The sequence below is a fragment of the Ambystoma mexicanum genome, chromosome 2p (assembly GCF_040938575.1).
Source record: "Ambystoma mexicanum isolate Mex_15411 chromosome 2p, UKY_AmexF1_1, whole genome shotgun sequence".
Classification (NCBI taxonomy): Eukaryota; Metazoa; Chordata; class Amphibia; order Caudata; family Ambystomatidae; genus Ambystoma; species Ambystoma mexicanum.
This window is the reverse complement of record NC_090923.1, coordinates 471,209,020-471,222,879: the sequence shown is the minus strand read 5'-3', so window position 1 is coordinate 471,222,879 and position 13,860 is coordinate 471,209,020. Positions and strand designations below refer to the sequence as shown.

Genomic DNA, 13,860 nt, shown 5'->3' with positions numbered 1-13,860 from the left:
AGCAAGGGGGTTGATGTGGTCCTTAATGGTTCTGGAGGAGGAGGAGGGTAGCACCCTCTTTGACAAGACTTTCATAGATGGGACTTGTCTAGAAACATTGTCGGCAGTGAACAGGGAGAAGCAGGAGAAATGAAGAGGAGATATGGCCGGAGAGGGGCCTGGAGTAGCAGAGGGAGAGGAAGAGGGGGTAGAGGAAGATGAGAGAGTGGACAGGATGTACTGAGTTTTAGTGGGGAAATTAGATGCCATAGCCATGCAAAGGGCCTGGGAGGGAACAGGAGACATGGAGACTGCAGCAGGAATGGCCAGATCCTTGCAGATTTTGAAAAGTTTGGCTGAATTTTTAGAGGCCGCATAGACGCGGGCTTGGCTCTCTTCTTAGAAAGGACAGAGATTCTATATTGCCTTTGGAGCAGCCAGCAGGCCAGTTTGTCAGAGGATTAGCCTGATACCCTGCACTTCCTCTCAGCCACCCTACATTTGCGCTTAAGGGTGGCGAGGTCGGAATCATACCAAGAGTTGTACTTGGATGCGGGCTTCAAATCGATCCACATGACAGGGGCAAGGACGTCCAGAGTATTAGAGATTGAGAGATGAAGGTTGGAAAGGGCTGTGTCAGAATGTGTCTGCTGCAGGTGTAGGAGGAGAGAAAGTAGCAGTGAAAGCCTCCACTGACACATGCATCATGGACCGGATGACCGAGAAGGTAGGTGGCAGTGCTGGGGTCAGCTTAACCTGAGGGGAACAGAGTGACAGGTGAGAGGAGAGAAGAAAGTGGTTATTCCAAGAGAGAGGAGTGGTGAGAGGGTTGGAGAGGGGGAGGTCTGACAAGATCAGAACATCCAGGGTGTGCCCTACAGAGTGTGTCAGGCCAGAGGGAAGAACAGAGAGAGAGAGAGTCGCAGAGATTGCGAAAGAGCCAGAGGATGGGCTAGAAGCATCAAATTGAATGTTTAGGTCTCCCAGGAGGAGACGTTCAGAGGTAGAGGCAAGGAGGGAGGAGGAGAGGTCAGCCCACTGGCAGAGGAAGAAGGCGACCTGGCCAGGTGGCCTGTAGATGGTGGCCACAGTGAGAGAGAGGCCAGGAGATATAGAGAGCCTGCAAACCAGGCATTCAAAGGAGGAGTAGGCATGCATACAAATGAAAGAAGCAGGGATCCACTCTGGGAAGATCAGGGATACTCCACCTCCAGGGTAGTTGGTTCTGGGTTCGTAGAGAACCTCGTAGCCATGAGGGAGGAGAGTGTGAAAACTCGTAACAGAGCTGGCCATGAACCAAGTGTCGGGGAGACCAAGTACATCCAGATCAAGTTTTGAGGAGATGGCAGATGTCTGAGGAGTGTTTGACAGTGGAGCGAGAGTTAAGAGTAGCGACGTGGAGCAGATTGCTACTTTTGCAAGACTTCCGTGGAGGGGTACAGGCATGATGTATGCCCTGCGGAAGTGTTTGAGGTGCCCAAGAATGGGCAGAGGGGGAAGGAGGAGATGGCAGGGTAGTCGGAGAGGAAGAAGAGGGAGCAAGAGAGGTGGCAGACGAATGAGTAGGCAGAGCAGCAAGAGAAGCAGTTGCGGGTGCCAGAGAGGTTGTGAAGGAAGGAGGCAGCAGACCAGCCAGAGAAGCAGAGGAGGGTGCCAGAGAGGCGGCATAGGAGAAAGTTGGTGGAGGAGCCAGAGAGGAGTAGGTAGGAGTTGCAGGAGAAGAAAGGAAGCTGATAAGATACGGGAAGCGTCTATCAAAAAGGAGGAGATTGGCCTGAGGGCCCTGGACCAAGACAGTGGCATTTAAGTAGAAATTAAGGATGGTTTTGGAAGAGTGGAAGGGGGCCAGGAGGGCCTCCCACCGGGTTCCACGATTAATGTGAGAGGAGGAAAAAGGAGAGGGAACAGAGACCACATGGGAGGTCCATAGGCCTGGAGAGGGAACGACAAAGAGGATGTCAGTGATAGGGAGGCCTGGGTTGGAGACCAGAATGTCCCGTTTGAGCTTCTTCCTACCAGACTTAGTGAGAGGGATAGGATAGTCGATAGAATAGCAGTTAGAGAATATAGGGGAGACAGAGAGCACCAAAGAGGGTGTGGGGTGGAGAGCAAGGGGGCAGCCCAGGCAGGAAGCGTGTGGGGTTCACACACTAGGGGCAAACAAGGAGGGAGGCACAAGTGGGGTCACACACAATTGAGGGTGCAACAGGTACACTACAGAACAAGAACACTGGAACCTTGGGGGGCCCTAGACAGGGGAAGCAGTGCCTAAGTTGCGAAGGAACGCATGTGGGGGAAAAGGAGAAGGGGCGGATGCGCAGGCAGGGGAATTGGGGACCTTTGCAAGGGGGACACATGTGGGGCAAGAGGGGATGGGACAGACACGCAAGGTCAGGGAGTTGTGTGGAGTGCAGCAATGCTACTCTCTCTCCCCGCACCTTCCTACCTTACAGATGCAGATGGAGTCAGAGAGCAGACCAGTTTGAGAAACTCTTATTTTTACCATGGTGTTAGTATGCAGGGTGTAAATATGCAAGTCCAACGGCCTCAACATGTGCACAAGTACAAGTTAAGAAAAGTCTTCTAGCGAGGCATTAGACACTTGGTAGTGGCGCAGTGGTCACACGTTTTCTGTGGTGTGACATTGGGACTCATTACAAGGTTGGAGGTAGCCTTGCCGGTAAAACTGGCAAGGATACCTCCAAACTTGCAAGAAAGTCCAGCACCCGCGTATGGGCAATTACCAGGGTAATCCAGCCCCGCCGGACACAGTAAATGCCCGTTTGCAGGTGCCGGAATGGGGTGATCCCCATTCCCATTGAGCCCTACAGGGCTCAATGGGAATGGGGATGCCTGTAACTCGGAGTTTGCCGGTCTGGATACAACGTACAGGCAACCTTACTGGTACCGTTGTACCCAGACCGGCAAGCTCGTAATGAGGCCTTGTCTTGAAGGTAGGCGCAGTTTTGTCACACTTCAGGGAGTTTGTAGGTTGTCTGTTGCATAGTAAAACACATGTAGCAAAGTATTAATTTTGATTCTTTTCACCACAGCTATATTTTTAGTTAGGGCTACATACCTTGCAATGGTTTGAATATTTAGATTGAGCTTTATTAAGTATAGTTGTTAGTTGGTGTGATAAGCAAGAGGCCTGCCATGTTAGAATAGGCTATTGTTAAGGGCTTCAGATTTTGCTATTCTAGTGTGCTAGGCTGCATTTCTGAGCTATAGTCATTCAATGTAATTTTATTCTGCTGTTGGGAAGAAAGCTCCAAGCATCCCTCAGCAGCTTTGCTGGATTTCTATGATTTCTTTTTTTCACCTGGTAAGAGTGTTAGCCTTTTTTCCCACTCTTACATGTGTTTTGCTGTGTGTGTTTTAAATGTTTGTGTTCATAGACTGTGGAGTCTCACCTACTCCATAGGCATCATCTTTTTACTGGGTGTACACAGCACCTTTAGTGCAGTGACACAGGGTTGTCTTTTTCAGAATTTCCACTTTAAACTCCATTTTCTGGGACCTACTACTGTCTCCCAGAACATGTAAAGTTGCCATTGACTTTGTTTAGTCTTTTTAAATTCACAGACCCAGTACAAACTATCTTCCATAGAGTACTGGAAAGGGTTAATAGTTATCCCTTTTTGTCTGTTTCTCATGGAACATTATTTCGTTCCCCTTTCTTTAATATTTGGCTGGTGGCAGTGGTATCTACCATTTTTTTCCTACCGTGAAAATAGCCTTGGTACTGTTTTAGGCTATGTTAGAATCCTCAAACTTTAATCCGCTGGACCCCTTTTAATGTTATTTGGTTCCAGCTGGGTTTATTTGCCATTTCTTTTTGTAAAGGTCTTTCTCGCATTTTACCAGGTTTGGTTCCTTTGTTCGCCGTCCTTTGGCGGGCTTCTGCACAGAAGCCCTCCTTTGGCGCCTGAGTGTCTGGGTGGACAGGATGTGAGGGAGGGGTTTTAGGCCCCCTGCACAGGGTCTCCTTGGAGACCTAAGTCGCACTCTTGTTTGATTGGCTAGGTGACTGTCCTGCCAGGACAGCCGCAACCCTGCTGTGTGATTGACAGCCAGGCTGTGTGAATAGGGGAAAACTGCATAAAAAGCAGGTCTCTGGGACTTGGAAGGCAGAGTCGCCACTGGATCGAGACAACCAAAGAGAAGCTGAAGGAAGAGGACTGCTGCAACCACTGAACCTCCCGATGAAGCCCTGCTGCGGGTCCAAATCTCCTAAACTTCGACGACAGAGAAGATCTGCAAGGAATCTTCTTCCCCTGAGCTGGTGGGACCAACCAGTTCACCAAACACCAAGCAAGGCCTCCCTCTCCTGATCGAATTTGCTGTGCACAGCTGCAGTGAACCGGATAGCCAGGAGGACCAGACCCTGTTTGGGTTTTAAGGAGCGCACCTTTTATTTGTTGCTTTGCTCTGCTTCTGGTTCCTTCCTTGGGCAATGCAGGACACTCCAGTCTTCCTCCTTCTTGTCAGTCCGACAGTCACTTCAGGAACTGTGAGCCTGCAGGACCTGCCAGGAACTTCTGCCCCAGCTACAGCATTCTTCTACTAAGGTACTGTTCAATGCCGGTCGTTCGTTCCGTCTGACCGCAGTGAAAGTGTTTGAAATCTTTCGCCTCTCCGAAGGCTTGTCCTTCTCTTCTCCTTTGAATAACTGTTCTTCCGACCAATTTCTTTTCGAACTCTTGGCAAAGACTTAACCGTGAACTACTCTGAACTGTGTGATCCTCTGCAACGACTCTGAACTATTAATATTGGCCCAGGCCTATTGATTCAAATCCTAGTTGTAGTAAGCCTTTTCTAGATTGCCCTGCCTACTTGATTGTTGGTGCTGCTTGATTTTGAATAACCTTGTCTTTCACTCCCTTTTTAAATTGCTGGAGTGCCATTTTGTTCACACTTCATTTTGAGCTCAACTTGTCCAGAACTCATTGGGTGGTGTGCAGTGTATTAAGATTGTGATTTTTTGCTGCTTTATATTAGTGAACTGTTTTACAACTGATTGTGTAAATAATGTATATTCTTTTACTCCTTGAGTCAGTGTTTGTTTGAACCATAGCAATTGCTGCCCTTTGTGTAACTTCTGATACTGCTCCCTTTACTCTTGAGATAAGTCTGGCTGCTCAGCCATCGCTACCACTTTACTGTGTAGTACAGATTTGTACCAACGGTGAAATTGTACTTGTACGTGTAGTCTTAATTGTGTGCGGTGTTCCCAAAGGGTACTGCATATGATTCTGCCTAACAGCCAGCAAGATTTCCAGTACCCCTGAAGAGCTGTTGGCTCCCTGCCATACACCTCGGAGGCGTGGCAAGAAGCCAGCCTGCATAGACCAGTTCTTGTGCACACAAACCGGCAAGGTGAGCAGAAGTAGAATTGAGTTGGGAATTGATATGGGATCTCCTCTTATAAGAGGAACGACAGCGTTGTGTAGAAGTAGAAAAGGCTAACTTCGTCCCTCTGTGGGAGAGGCGAGAGGAAGGTATGGTAGATATAAGTTGTTGATTTTGTTAGAGTGGTGCATCTGGAGACTTTTGTGTTGAGATGTGGATGATTTTGTTGGTATGAGAAATATGTGAGTACGAAGAGTTGAGGTTCAAGTGTGAATGGTGGCGCCCTTAAGAGAAAACCGGTTCACAATTGTTTTTTTTGCAAATTGGCTTTCTATTGGGACAAACTATTGTTGGGACAAATTGGATTTTTTGCAAAATGGTTTACTGTTGGTACGTATAGGGTTGGGAGTATACAATGTTGCCGGAACAGTGTTGGTAAATTTTGAGTAAGGAGGGGTATTTTTTTTTTTTTTTACATTATGGAGACTCCCATAGAACACATGTACAAGGCACTCACACAGTATAGGAATATAATAATGAAGTACCATGCAGAGTGGGTACAGCGGACCGCAGGAAGAATGTTTAAGCAATGGCCTGCAGAGCACACCCATGCAAAACGTGTTTTAGAACACATGTATACATACTTATTGTTTATTCACAAAGGGAAAAAGCTGAAGACTAGACAAAGCACATTGGAATTGTGGAAAATGTTTGAGGAAGCGGAGGACGCCCCTAATGATGAGAAAGACAAAAGTCATAAGGAAGTTACAGTGGCTTGCGCCCCCTTATGGGTCCTTTCCTCTACAGCCCGCTGCAGGCTATAGCAATCCCTGTTATGCACATACAGTTGAGTATAAAAAAGGGCTGAGAAAATACAAGAAAACAGACACTGTTAAAAGCCCATTACTTTCAGAAATAGGGGAGAACGACATATGCAGATAGAAAATGTATTAAAAGAAGCAGAGGAGGAGCTCGTAAGAGCAGCACGACAGCAGGTGGAGGGTCAGTTAACAGTGGTACCTACAGACAGGACAGATATTTTTAAACTTGACAGTAAACCTATTCCAGACCCTAGTGGAAGTAAAAGAAGATAGTGATTCACCATGTGGCAATGGACAGGCAGAAGAAGATGGCGTGTTGGTAACAGAAGAGACAAGAGACAGGGACTCGCGGGAGGACAGAGATAGGATTTCATGTCAGAGCGGCTTTGAAGATAGCATAACTGAATAGCTATAGAAAATAGCAAAAAGGGAGAGGCAACGTTGTAGCCTCAGAAGCAGGAGACACAGTTCCCCCTATTACAGAAAGGTCGAGGGTGGTCTCAGTACGCACCTTGGCCAAGTATGGATAAGGAAAATGTAATGAGTAGATTGCCATCCCTCACAGTAAGGGCACACAAATGGATGGATTACCTCGACAAAAAAAAGATGGCAGGAATTACCCTGGTTGTAGGGAATATGAAGAGCTTGTTCGCCTCTTTATTGGATGAACACAGGACGGACTTTGAAGAAAGGCAGGATATGATGGGTTAATATTGAGCAGAAATGCCCATAATGGCACACCATTCAATAACTGCTGAGCATATGTATGGAAAGTGCTACGGGAAATGTACTCAGAGACATCAGACATGCAGTCTATTCTATCTTGTGCGATGAGGTCAGATGAGGATCCCGCACAGTACATTCAACAGATAAAGGACATGTGGTGGTTAGAGACGCAGCAACCATCGGATAGGAACATCCCCTTTTTTTAATCATGTATTGTCAAGAGGTCTCCCCGCAGACGTACAAGCAGAGCTGGGGAAGGTGGTAGGCATTTATTCATTGCCATCTAGGTAAGGTTAGGAGAACAATTGAGTTTTATGTTTTTTCCTGAACAGGTGGTAGGAGGGCTCCCCATCCAAGGGAAGAGGGAGCAGAGCACACCCGATAGCTGGAGCCTCCAGATCTTTTGCCCTTAAATCTTGGTGTGCTGAGTCTGTGGGTGTACGTGGATCAAAGGGATCTGGTGGGCAAGTGTCTGTTAAGCTTAAGCGCCAATTACAATGGTCCATTGTCTGACAGGTAGCAGTGAGTGATAGAAATAATTTTGAAAGTGATTTTTTTCTCAGACACTGAGCCAGTGTGTGGCTCACCTGGCATGGGAGATGATTGTATTTATTCTGGTCGAGAGTGTCAAAGTGTGTTATTTTGAACTACTTTAGTTTGTTAGGCTTTTTCTCGCAGGTGCCACAAAGCGATGCATTGCAATAGCCAGCTTTGATAACATGAGGGCATGAACGATCATGAGACTACCTCGTGGAGAGGAAAGGTTTGCTTGTGGTAATGAGTTTTGTGGCATAGTCTAAGGTGGAGGCTGAGTTGCAGGCAATGTGATTAACCTTGCATGTCATATTGAGAGAAGCGTTCAAGATAGACGCCCAGGGTTTTTACAGACGTGCCGACCAGGATAGTGTGGCCATCGATGCTGAAGTGGCTGGAAGCTGTGTCAAGTTTGGCAGGACAGGCAGGGGTTTCTATGAGCAGTAGATCTGTTTTCTCGTCATTTAGACAGAAACTGTGTGAGGCCATCCAAGAATGGACTGTTTCAAAGATAGTGTTAAGATTGCCGGAGAGGGGGACAAGGATATGGGTATCTTCGGCATAGTTTGCATAGGTGATGCCCAAGTAGTCAACGTGGTCAAATAGAGGATTTGTGTAAATATTATAACAGGTAGGTGAGACACAGGAATCTTGTGGGACCCTGCAGGAAATTGGAGTGGTTGGGGCTGCGGCATTGAGATGAAAGGATGGCTTGAGATACAAGCACACATAGTACATCATTGCAGAGTGAAACGGGATAAAGAGAGAAGCAAAGTAGAACAAGCTCAGAAGGCAGAAGCAAAATAGGTACTAAAGAAATAAGCAAAAACAAGCCAAAATTAGCATGGAAGGAAAAGTAATTACAAACCCTGCAGAAGTACAACACGTGTTAAATAAAAACACAGGGAAGGGTCGGAGGGACAAATTCACCACAAGGGGGGTATTTACCACAATGGGGTACTTTTCACAAGCAGGGTATTTTTTACAAGGAAGAGGGAACTTCCAAAGAGGCAGGAGGCTTGGATTTGGATATGGAGGGGAAAGACCCAGGTTTGGAGGACTGTGTTATACTTATAGGAAAGTGGGACACTTTGCACGAGGGTGCAGGAGCAGAAATCAAGTACGTTAGGGCTGTGGTAGGATTCCAGCATATCAGAAAATCACCTATCCACCAAAGATGCAACCCTCACAGATACAGCCCCAACAGATGCAACCCCCACAAATGATACAAAATGCACAAAGCCACCTCACAGCAGCTGCCCCCAGTTGCCCAAAGTATGCAGAGTACTGTCCAGTAGCAGCAGTTGCACCCCAAAACCAAGCCCCCTCCAAGCACAGGCACAAGCCCATGCTCACCAATGGGACAGTACCTTGTTACCCCAGGGCAGAGAACCACACCACACAGGAGTGACAGTGTTGGGAGGTAATGTTTTCACATTGCCAGGCACTGACACAAATTCCCAAATAATGATGCCCACAGAAGGTTCTGACATGCCCAGTCCTTTCGGTAACTGCAGACCCAGAAGAGGAACCACAGGTTGCAATGACGATAGGTGACAAGACATTTTTGTTTTTGTACGGGACATTCTTGTTTTTGTACAACATGGGAGCTACAAAGACGTGTATTAAGGAAGGAAGGTTTCCTTTGTTGGACAAAATATTGGACATGCAGGGATTTTCTAGGACTGTTGTCACGGTTGCTTTTGCTGAAGATTTACCCCTTACAATAGGCACACATGAAATTGTAGCACCCTTGTTGTACTCAAGAGAGACACTAATCAACATATTGGGCCAAACATTATGAACAAAATCAACATGACAATTTTGTTTTCCGGAAAGAGCATAGTGTTCTTCACCCCAGGTCTGTGTTACACAAGGGTCGCTGCAATTATACAAGCATTTTGTGCCCTCAACACTCTGCTAGGTGCACCACTTCACCCAGAGTTATTCCTTTACGGGATACAAACACTGCTAGGATGAGTGCCCAGGATTGAGGACCACACATTTCAATTATCCACAGAAATTTTATTCAGACCAACAGTGCAAGAATGTAATGCAAGGCACCACTAACATAATACACTTAGAAACAGCAATAACAAGACAGATTGATTCTGCATGGGGTAGACAACAAGGAAATTGAATGGCACACTGTCTTATGTAGTGACCCAGCACAGTGCTTGAAAGACTTGACTGAAGAACAGCTTGTTACAGGTGATGATGACATAGGGGAGATGGTGTTTCAGATAAGCATACAGTGTCAGCTGGTGGTAGAGCACAGAGAGGTTTCCCAGTAAGTATTTCTTACAAAAACACTTTCAGCACACTTACAAAAGAATGTAGAGAGTGTCCTCAAGAAATATGGACCAGCGGCCTTGGCAATGTGGATCTTTTGAAAGGAATAGGGGACGTCCACATCATGCTGAACCAGGTACAATATTTCCCCTTGTCAAACAGTACTCCATGTCACGAGAAGTGGATTAGGGAATGTATGACACCATTGTAGCTTTGTGGCAACATGCCATAATTCAGTCCTCAGAATCCCATGTAATACAGCTATATACCCAGTGAAAGAAGCACAAATGGGGTCTTGAAGGATTCTTCCATACGTCTGCCCTTCAAACAACATAGTGGAAACATCATTCCTGGTGGTGCCAAATCCAGATACCATTTTGTGTAATACACACACAGTAGCAAGTTACTTCACAGTAATTGACCTAAGGAACGCATTCTTTTCCATTCCGTTACACCATAATCACAGTACCTCACTGTGTTTACCTACCACTGGCAAAGGTACTAACACAATAGTTTACCACAAGGGTTATGTAAATCCCCAAACAAACACAGCGTACAGTGATAAAATATGGAGATGTCCTCCTGGGGAGTAGTCCCACAGAAGAGCATTGTAAAAATGATTCAGTGATACTCTTGACACTATTGGCAGAAAAGGGATACAAGGTTGACAAAGAGAAGCTGCAATACTGCCAGAAAGAGGCTGTGTATTTAGGGCAGATAATATCAGCAGGGATAAGAGCGAACCCAGAAAGAACAGCAGTGGTGCCAGGCACACCACAGCCAAATACTGTAAACCAGATGCAACAGTCTTTGGGCCTGTTCAATTACTGCCGGTCCTGGATTTTTTATGATTTCACTTACACCAAACCCCTCCTAAACGGGTTGAAGGAAGCACAGAAGGTGAAGGGCCCCATAATGTGGACACGTGAAATTATCAAATCATTCAAGGAATTAAAGAGTGCATTCACTGATGCACCTGTTTTAGCAACCCCAGATTATAATACACTGTTCTTTATTTTTTCACATTCCAATGGTCATTAGATGACAGCTGTCCTCACCCAGAGGTTTTGACAGGGACACAATCCTTTGGCTTATTACAGTGGTCTTCCAGACCCAGTAATGCAGGGATATTTTTCATGTGAGCAAGCACTTGCAGCAGCAGCAGCATTTGCCATCCAAAAACCATCCTCCATTATTATGGGATGCCCAGTGACACTCTATGCAGAGCATGCAGTGTTTGCTATCCTGTACAAATCCACGACATCCTTTACAACGCAACGTGCCTCAGTGTTTAAGGGGATATTGTAAAACCACTCAATTAACATAGTGAGGTGTCACACTGTTAATCCTGCAACATTTCTCGTAAAACCAGTGGAGCGAGGTGATTATGTACACAATTGTACTACATTTCAGGATCTAGTAGATGATATAACCCATTTTCATAAATCTCCCCCCGTCTCACCTGTGATCGGGATCTCCCTTTTCGGCCGCAGGACTCTTCCTGTGGGTGGTTCGGGTCTTGAATATGCTCGCCCGAGCCTCGTCAGGTTGCAGAGTGCGTTCAGAGTTCCGGGAAGTTCGTGGTTCCAGGGTGTCCAGGATTAGCGATAAACAAGCAATGTAGGGGGGAAGTCCAGGAACAGGAAAAAAGGCAAGGAAGGAAGTATGAGGATCAAGGAAGCAAATGTAGAGAGCAAACACACGTCGGGTCACTATCGAAGATAGCGTTGAGACGCGCGGACCCGCAAGGGCGTGACCAATTTATAGTACGTGCTACGACGTGAAAGCTAGTGCGTAGCACAGAGCTTGGTACGGCCATGTTGGGAGGAACAAGGAGTACAAGCCCTTCGTGACAATGACCATGAGGTCCAGAAGGGGCAATTTTGCCGGGTCATGACACCCATGTTAAGGAAGACCCTTTGGAAGAAGGAGAGATACTTTTCATTGATGGGTCATCAACGATTGATATGAACATGACACAGAGGGTGGCAGTGGTACGATATGAAGAGGGGTAGTCTGAAGTCATATTAAAAATTAGATTAACACTACACTATTCGGCACAAACAGCAGAACATGTGGCATTAATAACAGTGACACCATTTATTCAGATTTGACACATGTCACATCAACAGTGCACTCAGGGTTGTCCAGATGGAAGAGGAGAGGTTTTTAATAAATCAGGTGGCACACCCATGCAACATGCAGATTTACCTTCCAGATGAATAGATGTATGGCCCCTTTCTTCAGCATTAGCAGTAGTGAAGTGTGCAGTGCAGCCTATATCAAAGGTACAAATCTAATATCTCAAGGCAATGATGTAGCAGACACAGCAGCAAAAGAAGCAGCATATTTACCGCACGTTATAGAAAAGGTTCCTACATTTACAAACACTGCAAAATAGCAGGTACACATTACTGAACCCTACAATGTCCTACCTGTGGTGCAAATATAATCTTAGATGCCCGGGGACAGCGGAGAGATTTAATCAGCTGGCGCAGTTCCTAATAAGACTGGAGGAACTGAGCTGATACCTCCATCACTATAGATAGATCCAAAATAGCTACGATATCTCTAGCATTCTGCACAAAGAACATAAAAGACCCAGCCACCAACAGTGGTCTTCTGCGGAATCCTGCAGCTACCCAAGTTCATCCATGAGCCATCAGCTGGGCAATATAGATGATGGGGATCCCCTAATCACACACAATGGGCTCACCTTCAAGTGATACAGTCACTAGAATAAGAGTAAGAAATTCTCAGCACACAGAGCATACAGCCAGAACTAGTCCTGGAAAAAAGCCACCAACACAGAAAGGCGTACACAGTGAAGCAAAACAAGGCATCCATCTTGTCCTGGAGAAGGCTAGAGCTACCAGAGAGTCACAGTGAACAGGCCCACACAGTCCATTCGAAACACGTGTCAATAACGTTTTGTTGTTAGCAAGAGACATGCCAGTAGACACAAGGGGTGTATAGGAATTGGCTAATAGCCATGTTGTTGTTAAGCCTTCAAAAAAGGCCCTTATTGAATGTATGCATTAGTGTGGAAGTATGAATGTGGTTACGAAAGGGTACACCTGATCAAATAGGTTGAATGGAGTTGGGGCAAACAATTGCACAATGTGTTTTTGAAACATAGATGAGTTTATTTTTGATATTATCAATTGTCAGATAGGAATTTTGTACAGCAATAAACATTTATTTTGTACCACACTTTGGGCCTCATTAGGACCCTGGCGGTAAGTGAAAAACGATGCTGGTAAAGGATTACCGGCATCGCTTAACGCTAGGGCAGATTATGACCCGAGATAGCGCTATTAGCGGCACCGTAATCAACGCGGCTCCCATGCCATAAATACCGCCATGGCGCTAAGTTGGGAACATTACGAGTCACGCGGACATGGAAATAACGCCTTTGTGAAGGCCGTAAAGTACCTTACCGCCATGGTGCTAATACCGCCATCGCGGACCAACCGTAAATGGCCATGTGCAGTGTTCCCAGATGCCACAGGTGAACGCAATCAGCACAGGTGGAGGCAATACAGACTGGGCAAGCACAAAAGGAGCACACCCCACCCCTTCCCACACACAGTTACACTCCACAATGAATCCAATACTACTAGCTATGCTGGGGCTGGAGGACCTGATTGCAGGTGAAGTGCTACAACAACAACTACAAGAAGTACAACAACAGGCAGCACAGAGGAGACACAGGAGGAGAAGGAGGGCAAGACAGGGCCAGCATGCCCCACCAGCACAGCCAGTGCCACCACGCAGGCAGCCCCCAATCCCACGCATCAGAGCCAGTCCATTCAACCTAACCGCTGAGCGGATCCACACCCTTTACCGCCTGGACCGGGACACCATCACCACCATTGTGGACATAATACATGATGACATAGTCAGCCTCATTGAAAAACACACCGCCGTCCCACCCGTACTGAAGGTAGTGACTGTGCTCCACTTCCTGGCCACAGGCACCTACCAACACACAGTGGGGCAACTCCATGGCATTTCACAACCATTATTCTCACGTACGTTGAACCAAGTGCTTGATGCCCTCCTCAAGCACACAGACGAACACATTTCCTTACCACGGTCTGCCCAGGAGATCTCAAACACCAAGTGGGTTTCCATTCACTGGCCAGCATACCTG

The 13,860-nt window shown here is 46.6% G+C and overlaps 1 protein-coding gene across 1 annotated transcript in view; it reads left to right on the top strand.

Annotated features, from left to right (window-relative positions):
• PROK2 (prokineticin 2) overlaps positions 1 to 13,860 on the top strand; it is a 510,818-nt gene that overhangs the window by 445,519 nt on the left and 51,439 nt on the right. The window lies entirely within an intron of this gene.